Source organism: Carya illinoinensis, chromosome 2 (assembly GCF_018687715.1).
Source record: "Carya illinoinensis cultivar Pawnee chromosome 2, C.illinoinensisPawnee_v1, whole genome shotgun sequence".
Classification (NCBI taxonomy): Eukaryota; Viridiplantae; Streptophyta; class Magnoliopsida; order Fagales; family Juglandaceae; genus Carya; species Carya illinoinensis.
In genome coordinates, this window is record NC_056753.1 from 31,036,347 (window position 1) to 31,057,778 (window position 21,432).

The following is a 21,432-nucleotide window of genomic DNA, read 5'->3' on the forward strand; positions in this document are numbered from 1 at the left end:
AGGAAACATCAACACCTTTTGAACATAGCCAGAGCCTTAAAAACTCAATCCATTCTTCCTAACCTTTATTGGAATGACTGTATTTTACTGCTGCTCACATTATCAATCGTGTTCCTAGCCCTTTGCTTTTCAAGAAAACCCCATATGAACTTCTCTTCCACTCTCCCCCAACATATTCTCATCTGAGGATTTTCGACTGTTTATGCTTTGCATCTACTCAATCCCACAACAGAAGCAAATTTGATCCTCATGGAAGAACTTGTGTCCTTCTTGGCTATCCTTTTGGAGTCAAAGGATATGAACTCCTTGACCTCTATTCTAAAACAATTTTCATCTCCAGAGACGTGACATTTCATGAATACGTCTTCCCCTTTCACCAACCTGAATTTTTTTCACCAACTTCCCAGCTTTCAACAATTTTCCAGCAACCACTTCCTCTTCAAACCTCATTTCCATCTATTAGTAATTTCCCCACCTCCTTAGAAACACTAGCTCCCACTTCATCTCTTCCTTCTCTATCTCCTCCTTCCCCACCTACTCCACCTATCTCACAGACCCCTTCTCCACCTGTTCTTAGAAGATCTACTCGAACCAAAACAGCCCCTTAATATCTACAGGACTTTCATTGTCAACAAGTCTCTTCTATCTCTCCCACCCAATCAATGGACATGGCTTCCTCATCAGGTATTCCCTTCTCTTTATCTTCTTCTATTTCTTATGATCATTTATCACCTGCCCTATCTTTTTTTTTTTCTGCTACCATCTCTTCACACATTGATCCTCACACTTTCAAACAAGCAATTAAGGACCCTGATTGGTGTAAAGCAATTGAGGCTGAACTTGAAACTTTAGAGCTCAACCACACTTGGATCATTACTGACCTACCCCCTGGCAAAGTTCCCATTGATTGCAAGTTTGTCTTTAAAACCAAATACCATTCCAATGGCACAGTTGAAAGAAAGAAAGCCAGACTGGTTGCCAAAGGATTTACTTAGCAACCAAGTGTGGATTACCATGAAACCTTTTCCCCTGTGGTAAAAATTGTCACAGTGAAAACTATTTTAGCCTTAGCCTCCATTAAGGGTTGGCATCTTCATCAATTCGATGTCAATAATGCTTTTCTTAATGGAGAGCTCAAAGAAGAAATATACATGAGAAAACCACCTGGATACCACAAGGGTCATCCTGACCAAGTTTGTAAACTACTGAGAAGCATTTATGGTCTCAAACAGGCTTCGAGACAGTGGTATGACAAGTTCTCCTCTTCTATAATTCAATTTAGCTTCACTCAGTCCAAATCTGACTACAGTCTTTTCACTTGTTATACTGCCAATTCTTTTACAACACTACTTGTTTATGTTGATGACATAGTAGTTGCTAGTAATAAAGTTGAATCCATTTCTTCCCTCAAGGATTTTTTGAACAAACATTTCAGAATTAAGGACTTGGGAACTTTGAGATATTTTTTGGGCATTGAGGTTGCTAGAAATCCTGCTGGTATCCACCTATGTCAGAGAAAATACACACTAGACATCCTTGCAGACTCGGGCATGCTTGCTTCTAAGCCACTAAAAATTCCAATGGACCAGAATCACAAACTAAGTAAATCCAATGGCATTCCCTTACCTGATCCCACTCCCTATAGACAACTCATTGTTCGACTCCTTTACTTGACCATTACAAGACCTGACATCAGCTATTCCATCCATGTTCTTAGCCAATTCATGGATCACCCCTCAAGTTCCCACCTTACTGCAGCCTATAAGGTCCTAAGGTACCTTAAAACCTCACCAGGACAAGGCATTCTGCTCTCATCTACTTCAGACATTCAGCTTAAAGGTATTGTGATTCAGATTGGGCCACATGCCCTGATACTTGAAAATCAGTAACTGGGTTTTGCATTTTTCTTGGACAGTCCCTCATTTCTTGTGTTGAACCCAAGGTTTCAAGTTTTGTGTAATTATATATCTACACATGGATTTTGATGATAACAAATGAATTCAAAGAATAAAGAAGTCTCAAGTTCAAATTGTCTACACAATAGAGTCAAGCACATCAAGGAAACAAGCATGAGCAAGAAAGGAACAAGTTCACATTAAAATTATAGAATAATGTTCTAAATCTCTTAAAAATTCGAAATTAGGATTAAGACTCAAAATTAATATTTTATTATAAAGCATTAAAATATATTTTCCACATGTGCATGAATATTTTGAAAATTAAATTTGAAAATTTTGAAAGATGATTGATTGTCATCTTTCACATGTGTATACCTTGATTAAAGGGTTAAACTTTAAAAATATTAAAGATGATTGATTGTCATCTTTCACATGTGTATGTTTTATTTGAATATTTTCAAAAGTGATTGATACTTTTTTAGACTTATACAAAAGGTAGATGATTTTGTTTGAAAATTTTGAAAAATAAAATATGCTCCTTTTGTCATATACAAAAAGTAAAAGATTAAGTTTGAATTTTTTGAAAATGAAAGTGTGCTCCTTTTGTCATGTGCGAAAAATAAAAGATTAGGTTTGAATTTTTTGAAAAGGAAAGAGTGCTCTTTTTGTCATACGCCAAAAGTAAAAGATTAGGTTTGATTTTTTTGAAAAAGTGAATGACATTGTCTTTGACATGTGAATCTTTTTTAATTTGAATATGAAGTCTCATATGCCTATAAATAGATCATTTGAAAGTTTCACATTCACAACATCAAGAGCATACAACATTCATTCAAAACTTTCATTCTCTCTTCTCTAAGTATTTAGCCTTAATTTTTGTTCATTTTGAGAGATATAGTTTGCACTGTATTGTTCTTATTTCACTCATTGAGGAGTGTTTTCTGATAACTTACCCACTATCAGCTCTTGTATCAGAAAAAGGGTGTGTATAACCCTTGTGCGTGTAGAAAGTATTCTACACGGGGAATAGTTGAATGACCACGTGTAAGGTGATTGCAAGTGTAGAAAGTGTTCTACACGGATCCTTTGTAGCGGTATTGTTCAAATAGTGAATTTGGGAATCCTCAAGGGGTAGCTTGAGGCGAGGACGTAAGCAGTGGGGCCGAATCTCATTAACATACTGAGTTTGCTTCTCTCTTACCCTTACTCTTTATATTTATTACTATTTCATATTTTGTTTATATTTTATATTATATATTTGATTTATAATTGTTAATTTTTTAATACAACTTAATTCACCTCCACTCTTGTGTTAGTCATCTGGGCAACAATTGGTATCAGAGCTAAGAGCTCTATTATAAGATTAACTATCTTTTGAGTTAAGATCTTATGGCTAACATTGCAGTTTCATTTGGTGAAGGTCAATCTAACAGTCGGCCTCCACTCTTTTGTGGAGATAATTACTCATTCTGGAAAGTTAGAATGAGAATATTTCTTCAGGTTCAAGGTAGAAAAATCTGAAAATGTATTGTAAATGGATCTTATATTCCAACAAAAGTGGTTGATGGAGTAAAGGTCAAAAAGGAAGAAGAAGAGTTTGATCGTGAAAACGATAGACTTTATACTTTAAATTTAACTGCTATGAATTTATTATATAATGCTCTTAATGGAAATGAGTTTAATAGAATAATGAATTGCGCTACGGCAAAGAAAATTTGGGATAATTTGGAAGTAACTTATGAAGGAATTTCGCAAGTCAAAGAATCAAAAATTTATATTCTTACTCATGAATATGAAATGTTTAAGATGAATGATGATGAATCTATTTCTAGTATGCACACTCGTTTTACTAACATCATAAACAGTTTGATAGCTCTTGGCAAAGTTTATTCCAAGGTGGAGATAGTAAGAAAAATTCTCAACTCTTTACCAAAACGTTGGGAATCAAAAGTTACAGCAATTCTTAAAGCTAGAGACCTCAAGAAGCTCAAAGTCAATGAACTCATCGGGTCACTTATCACCCATGAGTACACATTAAAAAGAGGAGAAGAAGAAGGAAAGCCAAAAAAGAGCTTGGCACTTAAAGCTGTTCCTCATGAAAGTGAAAGTGATGACGATGAGGAAAATGAAGACAAAGATGAAGAAGTTGCGATGATAACAAGAAGAATTCAGATTTTTTTAAAGAAAAATAAAACTCCTCCGAAGAAATCCTTCAAAAAGTTTTCCAATAAAGATTCAGGTAAAAATGACATTTTAATTTGTTATAAATGCAATAAGCCTGGTCATATCAAGCCAGATTGTCCTCTCCTAAAGAAAGATCAAAACAAGGGGAAGAAAGCAATGAAAACTACATGGGATTATGATTCAAGTAGCTCAGATAGTGAAGCAAGCAATGGAGAATCAGCAAATCTTTATCTTATGGCTAAAGATAACATTGAGGTAACAAATCTTGATAATATTGAAAATCTTTCATGTGAAGAATTGCAAAATGTTTTAGAAGAGATATACGAGGAATTTGAAAAATTGGGTATCAAGTATACTGCTTTGAAAAATAAAAATTCTTCTTTAACAAACGAAATTGATATTTTAAGAAAAGAAAGTATCATTTTGAAAGATGAAAATTTTGAGTTGAATAAGAAGAAAACTGATTTAGAAAATATTATTGAAAACTTTACGAATGGAAAAAGAAATTTTGAAAAACTTCTTGGTAGTCAAATATGTGTATTTGACAAGGCAGACTTGAGATATAAGCCAAAAAAAAAATACAAATCTTATAAAAATATCTTTGATAATCCTTCTACATCAAAAACCAATATTCAAAATTCTTTTTATAAAAATAATTTTGTCAAAAAAAGATATTATTATAATCATTCAAGTTCTTCATATATGTCACATGCTATTTGCAATTTCTGTAATAGAAATTGTCATAATTATCATACTTGTCCTATTAGAAGAAATCATACAATGACTATTAGGGCCATATGGGTACCTAAAAATCTTGTTTCTTCTAATACTAATAAATAAAGGACTCAAAGAACTTGGGTACAAAAAAAATCATTTTAATTGTTTTTATAAGTATGTATGAAGTCATCCACAGGCAAAAATAAATGGTTTTTAAATAGTGGATGTTCAAGACACATGACGGGAGACAAGACTAAATTCTTTTATATTAGATCTAAAAAAAAAGGACACGTAACATTTGAAGACAACTCCAAAAGGAAGATCGTGGGAATAGGTAAAATTGGTAATGAATCTTCTCTCATAATTGAAGATATTCTACTTGTTGAAGGTCTAAAATATAATCTTTTGAGCATAAGTCAATTATGTGATAAAGGATTTACAGTTATTTTTAAAATGGATAAATGCATTATTTTGAATAATCATGATTGTAATATTTGTTTTATTGATTTTAGAAGTAACAATGTTTATACAATCGCTTTTAAAGAAACTACCTCACAAGATGTGATTTGTTTTTCAGCTCAAAATGAAACTAATTGGCTATGGTATAAAAGATTAGGTCATGCTAACATGGAACTTATTTCCAAACTTTCAAAAAATGATCTTGTGAGAGGTTTACCAAAAATAATTGTTCTTAAAGACAAAATTTGTGATGCATGCCAATTTAGTAAACAAACAAAAACTTTTTTTAAAATCAAGAAATATATTTTCACTACTAGACCATTGCAATTGATACACATGGATATTTTTGGACCAAATAGAGTTGCAAGTCTAGGAAGAAAATATTATGCATTTGTTATTGTTGATGTTTCTCTAGATATACTTGGGTCATCTTTCTTACTCATAAAGATGAGGCACATAATGTCTTTACCAAGTTATGCAAGAGAATTCGAAATGAAAATGGTTATACTATTTCAAGTATCCGAAGTGATAGGGGAAAAGAGTTTGTTAATAAAAATATTGAAACATTTTGTGATGAAAATGGTTTTGTGCATAATTTTTCTCCTCCTCAAACTCCTCAACAAAATGGGGTAGTAGAGAGGAAAAATAGATCTCTTCAAGAGATGGCAAGAACAATGCTCAATGAGAACAACTTGCCTAATTATTTTTGGGCCGAAGCGGTAAGTACTGCATGTTATGTTCTAAATAGAGTTATATTAAGGTCTAAATTAGATAAAACCCCCTATGAGCTTTGGAATGAGAAAAAACTCCACATTGGTTACTTTCATGTATTTGGATGCAAATGTTTTATTTTGAATGATAGGGATAATTTAAGCAAGTTTAATGCAAAATCTGATGAAAGGTATTTTTCTCGGGTATTCTACTAATAGTAAAGCTTATAGAGTATTCAATAAAAAGACTTTAATTGTACAAGAATCTATGCATATAGTATTTGATGAATCTAATTCTCCACTCTCCAAGAAATATATTGATGAAGAAACAGGAGGTATAAATAACACGGAAAGTCTCAATCTCAACAAAGAGAACACAATAGAAGAAGTTCAACATGGAACCATCAGGAAAGATCATCAAAATTTAATACAAGATGCAACCAAACAGTGAAAATTTGTGAAAGATTATCCAGTGAAACAAATTTTGGGAGAACCTTCACAAGGTGTAAGTACTCGATCATCTCTTAGAAATATTTGCAATCATATTACTTTTCTATATCAGATTGAACCCAAAAATATTGATGATGCACTTCTTGATGAATCTTGGATTCTAACTATGCAAGAAGAGTTGAATCAATTTGAAAGAAATGATGTTTGAACACTTGTTCCTAAACCCAAAAATCATACTATTATTGGAACAAAATGGGTTTTTAGAAATAAAAAAGATGAATCCGGAGTCATTAGTAGAAATAAGGCTCGACTTGTAGCCCAAGGTTTTAATCAAGAAGAAGGAATCGATTATGATGAGACATATGTACTAGTCGCAAGATTAGAAACTATTCGAATGCTACTTGCATATGCTTGTTATAAAGATTTCAAACTTTTTCAAATGGATGTTAAAAGTGCTTTCTTAAATAGTTTTATAAATGAAGAGGTATATGTTGAGCAATCTCCAGGTTTTAAAAACCATATTTCCCCAAATCATATTTTTAAACTCACAAAAGCACTATATGGACTCAAACAAGCTCCTAGAGCTTGGTACGAGAGACTCAGTGGTTTCTTAATTGAAAAAGATTTTTCAAGAGGAAAAATCGATACAACTCTTTTTATTAAATATGAAAATGATGATATTCTTTTGATTCAGATTTATGTTGATGATATAATATTCGGTGCTACTAATGAAAATATGTGCCAAGTTTTTGTTAAGATTATGCAGGAAGAATTTGAAATGAGTATGATGGGAGAACTTACATTCTTTCTCGGATTGCAAATTAAGCAAGCAAAAAGTGGGACATTATTCAATCAATCAAAATATATTAAGCAATTACTAAAGAAGTTTGGGATGGAAAGTGCTAAGGAAATTGGAACACCAATGAGCCCGTCAACTAAACTTGATAAAGATGAAACCGGTAAATCAGTTGACTCGAAGGTATATCGAGGTATGATTGGTAGCTTATTATATTTGACAGGCAGTAAACCAGATATTATGTTTAGTGTGTGCTTGTGCACGCTTTCAATCATCTCCAAAAGAATCATATTTAATTGTAATTAAGCGCATTCTTAGATATCTTAGTGGTACAATTAACTTAAGGTTATGGTACCCTAAGCACACATCTTTCGATCTAATCAGCTACACAGATGCAGATTATGCTGGCTGTAAAATAAATCGAAAAAGTATTAGTCGAGCATGTCATTTCTTAGGTTATGCACTAGTTTCCTGGTTTAGTAAAAAATAAAATTTTGTTACACTATCTACTGCCGAGGCAGAACATGTTGCTGCGGGAAGTTGTTGTGCTCAAGTTCTCTACATGAAGCAACAACTTGAAGATTTTAAACTCATGTATAATCACATTCCAATCAAATGTGATAATACAAGTGTTATAAATCTTTCAAAGAACGTAATACAACATTCTAGAACGAAGCATATTGAAATAAGATATCATTTTCTTCGAGATCATGTGCAGAAATGCGATATAGTACTAGAATTCACAAACACACACGATCAGTTAGCAGATATTTTCACAAAACCTTTATCAGAAGATAGATTATGTATGATCAGAAGAGAAATACGTATGATGTATGCTATGAATATCTCTTAAAAGATAGACCAGAGTCAATAAAAATAGAGATAGATTTTTTAAATACTTTTACATAAACTTGAGATTCTTATCCTCATGTTTGAGACGCTTATTCAGTTCATACAATATCATATCATTCTTATCCATGGGAACCGGCAAGCGGAATGAAGAATCTAATAAAGATTTCAACTGTTTATTCTTCTGCTGAATGATTCCTTCCCTTGTGTGAGACTCTTGAACAATTCGTTGAAGTACAACAATTTGTTCTTTAAGTTTTTCAACTTCCTGATTTCTGGCTTGTAGCCACTGGGAAAAAGCAACAATAGAGGAAGAGTAGCGAGTCCCAAGACTTACCAAGTCATAGATAGCATCAGAATCTGACTTATTAGCCAAATTATTATTTTCTTGCTGCAACATGGCACCAATGGCAGCTGCAGAAAGGACAGGAGGTTGAGGTGCAGAATGCCTCATGGATGGATCTAGAGAAATGTTAGAAGAATGAGTCATTGAGAAAAGAATAGAAGGCTTAAAACGAGAATGTTGAAGGAACGTAGATGAGTTATAGAGATGAGAAGAAAACTTGATGCGGATTGGATGAACTTTAAAACTGATTTTATAGAGATAGCATAAAGAACCAGACGAGCTATCATCCAAATCAAAGAGCAATGTGATTTTTTTTTCCCGATCGATGAAAATGACATTTTTTAGAAACTCGGAGCCTTCAATCTCGTTTGTCAATAACATCAGGCAATTTTTTTCAAATCTCCAGCCACACTTGTCGAGTCACGGACGGATCTAATTTTTTTTCAACTATCTACAGTGTCTACTAATGCACCGTTTTCTTCAGTCCATTTACTTGTTGCAGATCCTTTTTAATGATGCCAAAAGAGGGAGAAGTGTTAGACTAGAACATTAATATTGTTTGAATTGCTAAACTTGTTATATATGCTTGGAATTATATTTATACTTTTGCTTGAAAAATTAACGCACATTCTCAGGGGGAGCTTAAGTATTAATACAGATTTCAGGTTCTATCAAATATTTGTCATTATCAAAAAGGGGGAGATTGTTGAACCCAAGGTTTCAAGTTTTCTGTAATTATATATCTACACATGGATTTTGATGATAACAAATGAATTCAAAGAATAAAAAAGTCTCAAATTCAAGTTGTCTACACAATGGAGTCAAGTACATCAAGGAAACAAGCATGAGCAAGAAGGGAACAATTTCACATTAAAATTATAGAGTAATGTTGTAAATCTCTTAAAAATTCAAAATTAGGATTAAAGTTCAAAATTAATATTTTATCATAAAGCATTAAAATATATTTTCCACATGTGCATGAATATTTTGAAAATTAAATTTGAAAATTTTGAAAGATGATTGATTGTCATCTTTCACATGTGCATACCTTGATTAAAGGGTTAAATTTTGAAAATATTAAAGATGATTCATTGTCATCTTTCACATGTGCATGTTTTATTTGAATATTTTCAAAAGTGATTGATGCTTTTTTAGACTTATACAAAAGGTAAATGATTTTATTTGAAAATTTTGAAAAGTAAAGTGTGCTCCTTTTGTCATATACAAAAAGTAAAAGATTAGGTTTGAATTTTTTTGAAAAGAAAAGTGTGCTCCTTTTGTCATATGCAAAAAGTAAAATATTAGGTTTGAATTTTTTGAAAAGGAAAGTGTGCTCTTTTTGTCATATGCCAAAAGTAAAAGATTATGTTTGATTTTTTTGAAAAAGTGAATGATGTTATCTTTGACATGTGAATAATTTGAATATGAAGTCTCATATGCCTATAAATAGATCATTTGAGAGCTTCACATTCACAACATCAAGAGCATACAACATTCATTCAAAGTTTTCATTCTCTCTTCTCTAAGTATTGAGCCTTAATCCTTATTCATTTTGAGAGATATAGTTTGCACTGTATTGTTCTTATTTCACTCATTGAGGAGTGTTTTCTGATAACCTACCCACTATCAATTCTTGTATCATAAAAAGGGTGTGTATAACCCTTGTGCGTGTAGAAAGTATTCCACACGGGGAATAGTTTAATCACCACGTGTAAGGTGATTACAAGTGTAGAAAGTGTTCTACACAGATCCTTTGTAGCGGTGTTGTTCAAAGGTGTAATAGGTTTCTATCTCTACCTGAAGGAGGTTAAATAGTAAATTTGGGAATCCACAAGGGGTAGCTTGAGGCGAGGACGTAGGTAGTGGAGTCAAACCTCGTTAACATACTGAGTTTGCTTCTCTCTTACCCTTACTCTTTATATTTATTACTCTTTCATATTTTGTTTATATTTTATATTATATATTTGATTTATAATTGTTATTTTTTTAATACAACTCAATTCACCCCCCCTCTTGTGTTAGTCATCTGGGCAACATCTTGGAAACCTAAGAAGCAAACTGTGATTTCCAGGTCCTCTGTTGAGGTAGAATATAGAGCAATGGCTTCCATTACCACTGAGTTAGTTTGGCTGAGACATTTGTTTGCATACCTCTCTATTTCCCATCCCCAAGCTGCCCATCTATTCTATGACAATCAAGCTGCTTTGTACATAGCAGCTAACCCTGTATTTCACGAGCGGACCAAACATATTGAAGTGGATTGCCAATTGATCCGAGACAAAATTTTAGAGGGCACCATAACAACTGCTCATGTCTCCACTACTTCACAACTGGCCGATATTTTCACCAAGACATTGCCTTCTTATCTTCTTTATTCACATCTCTCCAAGATGGGAATAATTAACATCTATTCTCCATCTTGTGGGGAGGTATTAGAGCAGCATACACAGCATACCAGTCAAGACTCAGATCATGAAGCACATGCTGATCGTGGACAATCCAAGGATTCTGACATGCAAGTTCACCCTCCATCCAATGTGCAGAATACATATTGTAGTTCCCATGTTCATTTACCATAAGGACCATTCTTTTACTGTTTTATCATATACCTTTATGTAATTTTAAAGTTTGTTACACAGCTGTACAGAATTCATTTTATTCCTTTAGTTTGTTAAGATTCTCCTTTCTTTTTTGTATAAAGCTGCAACAGCTTGTAAGAGAATAGTACAATGAATACAGCATAGCAGAAACTTTCTGCTTCAACAACCTTTCTCTCAATTGTTTTCTTTCTAGATTCATAATTCTCACATTGAATGTAACAAATTCCCTTTTCTTTTCTTTTATTTTTCTCTCTAATGGTTCTCAACAATGCCTCTCCCCATGGCTAGTACAACAAAATGACCAGGATGAAGCTCTGATGAAACCATCAAAAATCGACAAATATTTTAATGTTGGTCCTGCCTTTTGATAGAAGACTTCCGCCTAAATCCTTATCTTGTGATTCTCAGAAGAACCAATTTTTGATTGTTTGGTTTCTTTCCCGTCAAAATGGGAGTTGCATTATGGGAATCCGAGATTTGAATTTGAATTGCGGGGTTGTGGTGGCAGACCTGATTGTCAATACTGAATGTAAATGGCACTGGGGACACTAGTTATTTGACAAAATTTGCAGGGATGGAGGGTTGCTTGGTAATCTTTATAAGCAAATATTTTGGACATAGCGAATTGAATCATTGTATTGTTGGAAAGGATTAAAGGGCATCATGGGAAATTGGAAAGAGAAAAATGATTTCCTAGATTAAAAGAATTTAGCTGTTTATTTTGATCTTAAGCTGATTTGTGAAGTTGTATGTTAGAATTGATTCTTTGATGAGGCCTGGCTTCGCATCATCTCACGAATCAGGGGTTAAATGGCTAACATACTGGAGTTTGTTTTCATTTTTTTGTATGGCTGAGAAGTTGTGAACAGAAGATGGTGACGTTGACGATGATTGCCCGTGTTACTGAAGGTCTTCCACTAGCAAAGGGACTGGATGATAACCGCAATTTAAAAGATGCTGAATTCTACAAACAGCAAGTCAAGGCTTTGTTTAAAAATCTCTTAAGAGGTCAGAATGAGCCTTCAAGGATGTCAATTGAAACCGGCCCTTATATTTTCCAGTATCCTCACGAAGTTTTCATTCCATTACATTTTTTTTTTTAATTTTTATGACAGGGAATTACTCCAATGCAGAGCTCTTAGGACTCACCCATGGAACCTAAACTCCTAGGGAGACTAGCACAGCAATCCACCACCATAGCCTCTCACTTAAATCGCAATTTGATTTTAAGAGGAATCATGCACATAAGTCCGCCCTTACCACTTAGGCTACCCATGGGTGGTTATTCCATTACATTTTTATTACTATCTTTTTATATATTATTACCAAGGTTTTTCTCTGTCAATTGCTGCTAGTCTACTAGGGTTGCATCCCGTTGCCTTAATATTTCTCAAAAAAGCATGCATGGTGCTCTTTTAATTTGCGTCATTATTTTTCCAATGTTACGTATTACGTACGAGGAAAAAGTGAATTCTGGTATTATGTCTGGTGTAGTCCAAATTATGCAATAATAGCTACTCTAGAGGACTCAGGCAAGTCAACTACTTAGCTGATCCCAAATAAATTTGGGGTAGGCTTCAAACACAATGCGCAATTATGGTGACATAGTAAGACTCATTGATGAGTTTGTGATATTAAGTTCCATGTAGATGTAGTTTGTGTAACAGCCGCTAGAAATTCAATTGTGAAATTTCTATTGACTTTAGGAATCTCGTGAAAACTCCATAAGTTTACACGAATTGATTAATCGCATAGGTTTTAGCATGTCAACATAGTTAGTGTTATCACTCACTATGGTACTAGAAATGCGATTTTAATTATTTGAGATAGTTAGAAGTGTCAGAATACATTATAGTCTACACCACTAGGCTTAATTGAATATTTAGGATTTTTCAGTACTAAGTTTGTTACGTTTATTTTTGGAGTGAATAGTAACCTCGGTAAACATACTAAGCGCAGTGTTTTTTTTCAAAAACAGTGTGTAATGTCCAAATTAGGTTAGCGAAATTTTATTTGGACACATGGAAATATTTTAGCCACCTTACTCTACCAAGTCTACTCCACATTTGGAAAATATATTGAGCTGATTTTTGTAGACATTATTGGATAGAATATTTTGAGATAATCTTTTATAGATATTTTGGGTAGGAAAAAACCACACTCAACTCTCAACTCCAGCCTTATCACCTCCCTTATCTCGTCCATAAGTATGTCCAGCCAGCACCTATGAACTTATCTTCAATTACACCTTCCAATAAAAGATTATCAAACACTCTCTCTCGGACAGCTTTTAGGAGTTCTTTTGCACGCCTATTTTGAAGCTGTTGTAAGTGTTTTATCATAAAGTCTCCTTCATATAAGTTGTTCATTTTTTAGTCTAGTTTACATGAATATCTTATTTGCCCCATTTGAAGATCATTTGGTCAATCAAATATTATGTAAACTATAGAAAGGTCATTCTGGGAGATAAACTGGAGAATATGTTATAGTTTGCAGTTTTTGACCAAGCTAATGGATAGATATTGGTCCGAAATTTTTATGGAGTATTGTTAACATGTATATATGACTATTGGTTGAGGATTTTTGCATGATTAAAGGTTTTGATGAAAGATTTTCTTAGATTTAGAAACTTAGAAACTGGAAGAGGAAAAACAGTTTCTGTTTTGAGAAAGTTTAACTCTTTGGTGGTCTAAACCTATTCTAATGACTTTGATAATTTTATTGGAGGATCCTAAGCATCTTATATACATGTTATATTATTATTTTGAAGATATTTGATGTTAGTTTCAAAGATATGAAATTTTATGTAAAGAGATATTCAGATAAGCCAAAGTGTGGATGTTCTTGGCTAAATTTATGTTTTGGTTAATTTTTAACCATGTGATCTTGAATTAGAAGCTTATATATGTTTTAGGATATCTTTTTAAACCATGTGATGGTTTGGTTTGAAGATCACATCTTTATAAGTCATAGATCAAAAGGTTGATCAAAACAAGTTGGAAACAAAAATCAATAGAAATAGCATATGAGAATTTCGGCCCTATGGAGTTTTAATAGTTGTGATTAGTTTTAATTTTTTCTAAATTGATATTTGAATTGAGGATAAAATTTACATGAGGCATGTAAATTTTGGTGACTTTTGGAGTTAGTATGCAAAATCCTTAAGTTATGGGTAAAACGGTCATTTTCCTACATGCAGAGAGTAAAATAGAAATTTTACTCTTTAAGTTAGTATTTTCCATATTTCAATTTATTAGTGATTTAGTGCTAACTTTTAGAATCACTAATTACAGTTCCTTGTAAGCGCGCTTAAGGTTTTGTAAGAAACGCGGAGATTGAGGTAAGTTTAGCTTTTAACTTACTAGCAGTCTATTGTGTATGTGTGCTAAGTAAAAGAACTACAGTATATGTATGTATGTTATCATATATGCCATGCCATGCCAAGTTATTACGTAATTGTCTATTATACAGAATTTATTCTGTCATCAATTTTTGTCTGTTACATAATATATTCTGTCATGTATTACTATACATTACAAGTATGTCATGTTAAATATGTTGTCTGTTATATGTTATGTCATGTAACGAAATGTTTCTATCTCAAGTTGGTCATGTATTTCAAGTTATGTTCAAGTCACGTTATGTTACGTTAGGGCTTCAGTCCTTTTGTATTCCAGTCACGTTTCATCTTGAGTACATTCAGTTTGTGTAGAATACATGGGGCCACAAAACTGTGGAGTATGTATTTACACGTAGAATACATAGGGCCACAACAACTGTGGAGTATATATTTTTCATGTTAAATCAAGTTTGCGTAGAATACATGGGGCCACAACAACTGTGGAGTATGTATTTTTCATGTTAAGTCAAGTTTGCGTAGAATATATGGGGCCACAACAACTGTGGAGTATGTATTTATACGTAGAATACATGGGGCCACAACAACTATAGAGTATGTATTTTTCATGTTAATTCAAGTTTCAGAACAAGTTCATGCTAAGTCAAGTTTCAGATCAAATTCATATCAAGTCAAGTTCAGTTCATGTTTCAATTTAAGTTATGTCAATTATGTTATGTTGTACACTAAGTTATGCTTTAATTATTAATGAATTTGATTATGCGTTTATGCTTTTACTGTCATCCATGCATCATTAGCCTGTGTGGAAGTTTTTTTTTGTTAACTTGCTGAGATTTGTAATCAAATCTCACTGTGGTAGTCCTAACTACCATTCCCCCCGAATGGTAGATCTTGTTACAGGACCTGAAGTAGGATCAGGAGCTGACCAACTAGACACAGTCAACTGAACGACGGTGCATCGTTAATGTTAATATAGTAGTTAAATTACTACTTGTACGATGGAGTTGCATCTCCAGTACTTTTGGATCATAACTATTTTGAACTAGTGCTGTAATCTTAGTTATTCAATGGATTTTTATATATGAAGTATGTTTTAAGTATTTGGGATATTTTCAGTTTGGTGCATAGTATTGCTAAAGAAAAAAATTATCCGTTGCGAATATTGTATAATGTTAGATGCATGTTAGGAATATTGCATCTTATATGTCATGAACGGGGGCAGGTAACCTTGTGTTACATGTCTTGACGTTTCAAATGTCCGTCCGATCCCAAACGAAATTTGGGGGCGTCACAATTTGTCAGTTAAATAACTCTATCCTATTTTGCGTATATGAATTGTCATGGGTATGGCAGCCTTTGTATCGAACTTACTTTCTACATTAGTTGCAAATGAGAATATTCTTCATTAAATTAATGATTTTTCTCTGAATGCGGGAATGATCTTAACATTGCCTTAACCCAAGTTCTTAGTTATATTATTGAAGGACGCGTTTGTTAATTGACAATGTGCGACAGCGCTTATCCCTAGAAACTTGCCTTTCAATACCTTGAAGACCTCAAGAATGAGTTTGAGCGTGTCAACAGGGCTCAAATTGAAACTGCTGCCAGACCTTATGCTTTCATCAAATTTGGTAGGGGCTCACTTTTTCTACATAATTGTTTTATGTCCTTCGTATTCTGACAACATTTTTCTGATACTTCTTCTTATTGGTTTTATTTTCCCATTTCTTTCTATGTTTAAAAGACACCTTCGTACAGAAAATAAAGAAATTGTATCAGGACACCCGTACCCAGCGGAATATAGCAAAGTTGAATGATGAACTCTATGAAGAGCACCAAATAATGACTCGCAATGTTCAAGAAGTTCTTGGTGTTGGTGAAAAGTATTGACAAACTGTGCTCCTTTGTTTAGTCCCACACCGATGGGAAATAATGAAGGAGCAAGTTTTTAAGGTTATAAATAAGAGGCTTAACCTCTTAGTTTAAGTGCACCAGTTGAAAGCTTATCTAATAACTTTTGACTTTAGTTAAATTCCTCTATTAGTCTTTTGTAAAAGGAGAAGAAGTGTAAAGTGAAAGTTTTACTAGTGGGGGTAGCTTTGTGGGTGTGGTGAAGAGAAAAATTGTGTGATTGTAACAATTTTTCACATAGTGAATTTTCTTCTCTGGGTCTGGTGGTTTTTCTCCTGTTTTGGAGTTTCCACGTAAATTTCTTGTGTTGTTATTATTTCTCTATTTTTCTTGTTATTCCTACAAAGGGTAGATCCTAGGGGGTGAATTTGGGAGATCTAAATTTTCAACAATTTATATCAGAGCTACTAGGTTCTTTTTGTGGGGTGGAGCTTTAGTGTGGTAGTGTGGATACGTACAGTCTAAGGAGGTTCTGTCTAGGAGATTGGAAATTTTAAGTGTGTCCATTGTGACCCTCCAATCTTTCCTGGGAACTGACTTAGTGAGGTGCTATTCATTTCTACAGTAAAATTCATCAAAGCAATGTCAAGAAGTAGGCTTTCAAATCTTATCAAATTTGAGGTGGAGAAATTTGATGGGAAAATCAATTTTGGCTTGTGGCAAGTACAAGTCAAGGATGTTTTAATTCAATCAGGATTACACAAGGCATTGAAAGGCAGACCAGGTCTACCTGAAGTCAGCATTGGTACTAGTATGACTGGTGAAAGGAGCAGATCTAAAATGAGCGATGAAGATTGGGAGGATCTGGATTTGAGAACAACAAGTGCGATACGTCTATGCCTGGCCAAAAATGTTCTTGCAAATGTGTATGGAATATCTACGGTAAAGGAACTTTGGGAAAAACTTGAAGAGTTGTATAAGACGAAGTATAAGACGAAGGGCGTCTCAAATCGTGTGTACCTGAAGGAGCAGTTTCATACACTGCGGATGAGTGAAGGTACAACTATTTCAGATCATTTAAGTGTTCTCAATGGCAGTCGCTGAGCTAGAAGCTATTGGAGTTAAAATTGATGATAAGGATCAAGTCTTGAGACTCATCTGGTCTCTTCCACCTTCCTATGAGCACATGAAACCTATCTTGATACATGGGAAGGAGAAAATAATTTTTTCAGAGGTTACCAGTAAAATCTTTTCTAAAGAGAGAAAACTAAGTAGTGGAAGTAATGTTTCACTTGAGAACTTAGTAATGGTAGCAGCTGGAAATTGGAAGATGAAGAACTCCATGAAGAAGAAAGTAGTATGTTGGAAGTGTGGACAATCTGGGCACGTCAAGAAAAATTGTCCAAGAGCTGGAGCAGGTTCGGCAAGTGGTTCCAAGTCAGTAAATGGAGATACTGGAAATGATGCTAATGTTGTGTCTCTCTCCATGGAAGATTTTGATCTTTAAAAAGAGACATGTACATCCTCATGGCATGCCGCTAATTTCCAAAGTTGCCATGATAGAGGATGTGTTAATATTAGCGGGTCCACAAGTTTGTACACAGGCATTGGTTTGACATTGATGCAGGGTGTGTGGTGAAAATTCATGTCGATGGCTAATGAACTTCCAGGAGAGCCAAACGTGGAAGTTACACCATAATTTTCAATAAGGTTGTTTTCGATATGGGCCGAAATGAAATGCTTAGAATTGGTTTATTCTGAGTGGGTATGCTTTTATGGTGAAGCATGATAGCGGAAGCTATGAAGATCTTCATTAAAATAGAGCTTGGCTGTGGGACCAGTTAAAGTCGCAAGGTGGAGATTGTTGACAAACTGTGCTCCTTTGTTTAGTCTCACACCGGTGGGAAATAATGAAGGGGCAAGTTTTTAAGGTTATAAATCTTAGTTTAAGTGTACCAGTTGAAAGCTTATCTAGTAACTTTTGACTTTCGTTAAATTTCTCTATTAGTCTTTTGTAAAATGGGAACAAGTGTAAAGTGAAAGTTTTACTAGTGGGATAGATTTGTGGGTGTGGTGAGAAGAAAAATTGTGTGATTGTAACAATTTTTCACATAGTGAATTTTCTTCTCTGGGTCTGGTAGTTTTTCTCCTGTTTTGGAGTTTCCATATAAATTTCTTGTATTGTTATTATTTCTCTATTTTTTTTGTTATTCCTACAAAGGGTAGATCCTAAGGGGGTGAATTTGGGAGATCTAAATTTTTAACAAAAAGTTGGACCGAAAGATGTTCACCTTTTTCCCCCAGAAATACCTTCATTGTCATATCGTTTTTTTTTTCTGATTTTTGTTTGAAGCTATGCAACATAATGTATGGGAATCATGAAGCTAAGGATTGTTACCTTCGGTAATGCATGTCTCTATGATCGATTGGTTGGTTGAGTCAACAGGTCTGCATTTCTTTGCACACACATGTTCGTGGTAACGTCACTCAATGTCTTGAAGTGCTCGTATGCATGTGCTTGTAAACGCCTGCACGTTGTTTAGTTGATGGATGGTTGTATTTAGACTCAAAACAAGAAGATATTATGTTCAACTTGTTCAAAACAAGAGCAATTGACATCTATACAACTGTAAAGGGATCGTTCCTTGCTATACTAGAAACCTCGTCATATGGCATGAGAAGGGCCAAGAGCCAAGCCAGATTGGCTTTAAAAATATAGACAGGTGGGTATGCGGGTTAACAAGCTATGATAAAAATTTGGTGTTTGCTATTGTCTTCGAAGAGACCTCCATGCAGCATATTTGCACACGATCGAATCACCTCTTGAATGGCAATCATATCTCAAGCTAATATTGCAAACTGCCACCGCATATCATGCACAAGAGAAGGAGTCGCATAAATCCTGGGATTTGATTTTCGAATTTGTATTTGAAGTGTATACATAAAATCTGCTGTAGATAACTCTCATTGTATTATTTATAGCAACTGTTGTACCCGTATTATGTATGAAAGCAAAAAAACAGAGCTTCATCCTATCGTTTCTTAGAATCTTACAAATGTGAAGTTATGTTTGTGAAATCAAATTATATATGGTGTCGGCACAAAACTGTAGTTACACTCCTCTCTCTCTCTCTCTCTCTCTCTCTCTCTCTCTCTCTCTCTCTCTCTCTCCCTTTTTTTTTAGGTCACATGTTTCTCTAGATTTCATCTAATAGAACAAAAAATTACTTCGTAATTTTCCCCACTTTTTATCCTTGGTTGACAGATGCTTCTATGTTTTCCATCTGTAAAGCATATGCCGTGCATATTGCAGATCGTATAATCTCGTTCAAATTTCAATGTTGCAGAGGTCAGTGAAATGTCTAGTCGGTTGGCATCAGAATCTCATATATATGCTGCTAAGGCAAGAGACTTAAATCGACAGGTTAGTTTCATCACACTAATTCATGATATACACGAGAATCATCATCATAAACTCTTGCGATTAGGATTCTCTGTGAACATATTTAAATGTACAACTGAAGTTGCAATCTCTTTGGTGCACTGGCATTGCTTGTGAGGACTTTGTGTTGCTTATGATGTTTTCCTTTCTTTTTCTTTTCTTTTTTTTTTTTTCTAAAAAACAGAAACTCCTTAATATAATGTTTATTTTTCCCTTCAAGGTAATTCACAGCTTGCTATTTTCCAAAGTATACCCTAATAGGTTAAATACACTTTTCACCTCTAAACTACGTAGTATTTTACACTATGCACCCCAAACTATCAAGAATTGACAAATAGCACTCTCTGTCCAAGTTTGACCGTTAAGATGATGATTAATAGGCGACGCGGCGCAATCTATTCCGTCGGATCTTAACAGAAGATGCTATTTGATGGTTGGTGCTATTTGGGGGTGCAATGTGTCAATTTTGATAGTTTGGGAGGCAATATGTAAAATACCTTATGATTAAAGGGTGAGAAATATATTTAACCCTTGCCAGCAGGGGACGAAACTCAGGGGACACAAGCCAGCCTCATGCACACACACACGATATGAAAATATACAAATTAACTCACCGCAGAATCGCTTATAGAGAGGATTCCCAACGCTAATGGTTTCGTTATGACTGGTCTATTCCTTTTGTATCCAGCTTAGTTGAGTCATGAACTCTTATTTAGTTGTAGATAGAAGCAGGTCGTTATGTTATATGTGATGAGACTACACACGACACCTTTCCTAGTGAAGATTCATGATGAGAAAGAAAGATCGTGTGACTGTAATGGTCTTAATGGTCTTAGCCATTTATGGTACTAGATCTACACATACCCCCAGAGGGTGCTGTTAGGAGGCTTGTGTTATTTCTTGTTCTATGAGCTTGGCATGAGTAATTTCAATTAGCCTACACTTACTAGTAATCTCTGTTACCGAAATTATCTTTATTGCGTTTATTTTGATGATAGGAGTGACATTTTTCTTTTATTAGCCTCCTTCAAGCTGTCATTTGTTTGTCTAGATTGAATTGATTCTCTCATGCATCAGAATTTTGTTTACAAGATGAAGTTTACCTATCTGCTTATACGTCTCAATTTTAGGCATTGATTCGGAAATGGGCCCCGGTTGCCATTATGTTTGGACTTGTCTTCCTTCTCTTCTGGGTCAAAACAAAGATCTGGCGATCCAACTGACCACCCTGAAAAAATCGCGCATCTGCTATGCTTCTGGTGGCATAATGGTTCTAGAGTCCGGGTCTGTTGCCCATCCACATGCATACTTGAATTGTGTTTCAAGATGAATTTTAAGAAAGCTAGTCCAGTAGGGCATTGGCATGGGCTAAGGAAGCTAGTTTAGTAGGTACCTCGGTGGAATACACAAGGAGCTGTCAAAGAGAGACATGTTGCCTTTTAAGGCCAGATAAAGTGCAAAAAAGTATTTTTCAGAAAAATTGAGAAATCTTGATAAATGTTTATTAGTTGCTACATTTAATATGCTTCTCGTGACACTTACATTGAATTACTCTAAACATGATCGTCTCAACCTTTTCCAACTCGTGTGGCTTTTGATTTTGACTTTAGTTCTATCTGAAAAATTGGTAATTAATATTTATGGGCACAAAGCTGAGCAGATTGAATTTTACATATTCTGTGCCAGTTTCCTTGTTGGTCAATGTGGGAGGTTCTTAAGAGATACCCTCCCTCTCCCAAAAGAAAAACGTCACTAACACATGCATGTGAAAC

General features: G+C 34.4%; 1 pseudogene; it reads left to right on the forward strand.

Moving 5' to 3' along the window:
* Positions 1–11,881: 11,881 nt before the first annotated feature.
* Positions 11,882–21,229, forward strand: LOC122295227 (annotated as a pseudogene).
* Positions 21,230–21,432: the final 203 nt, after the last annotated feature.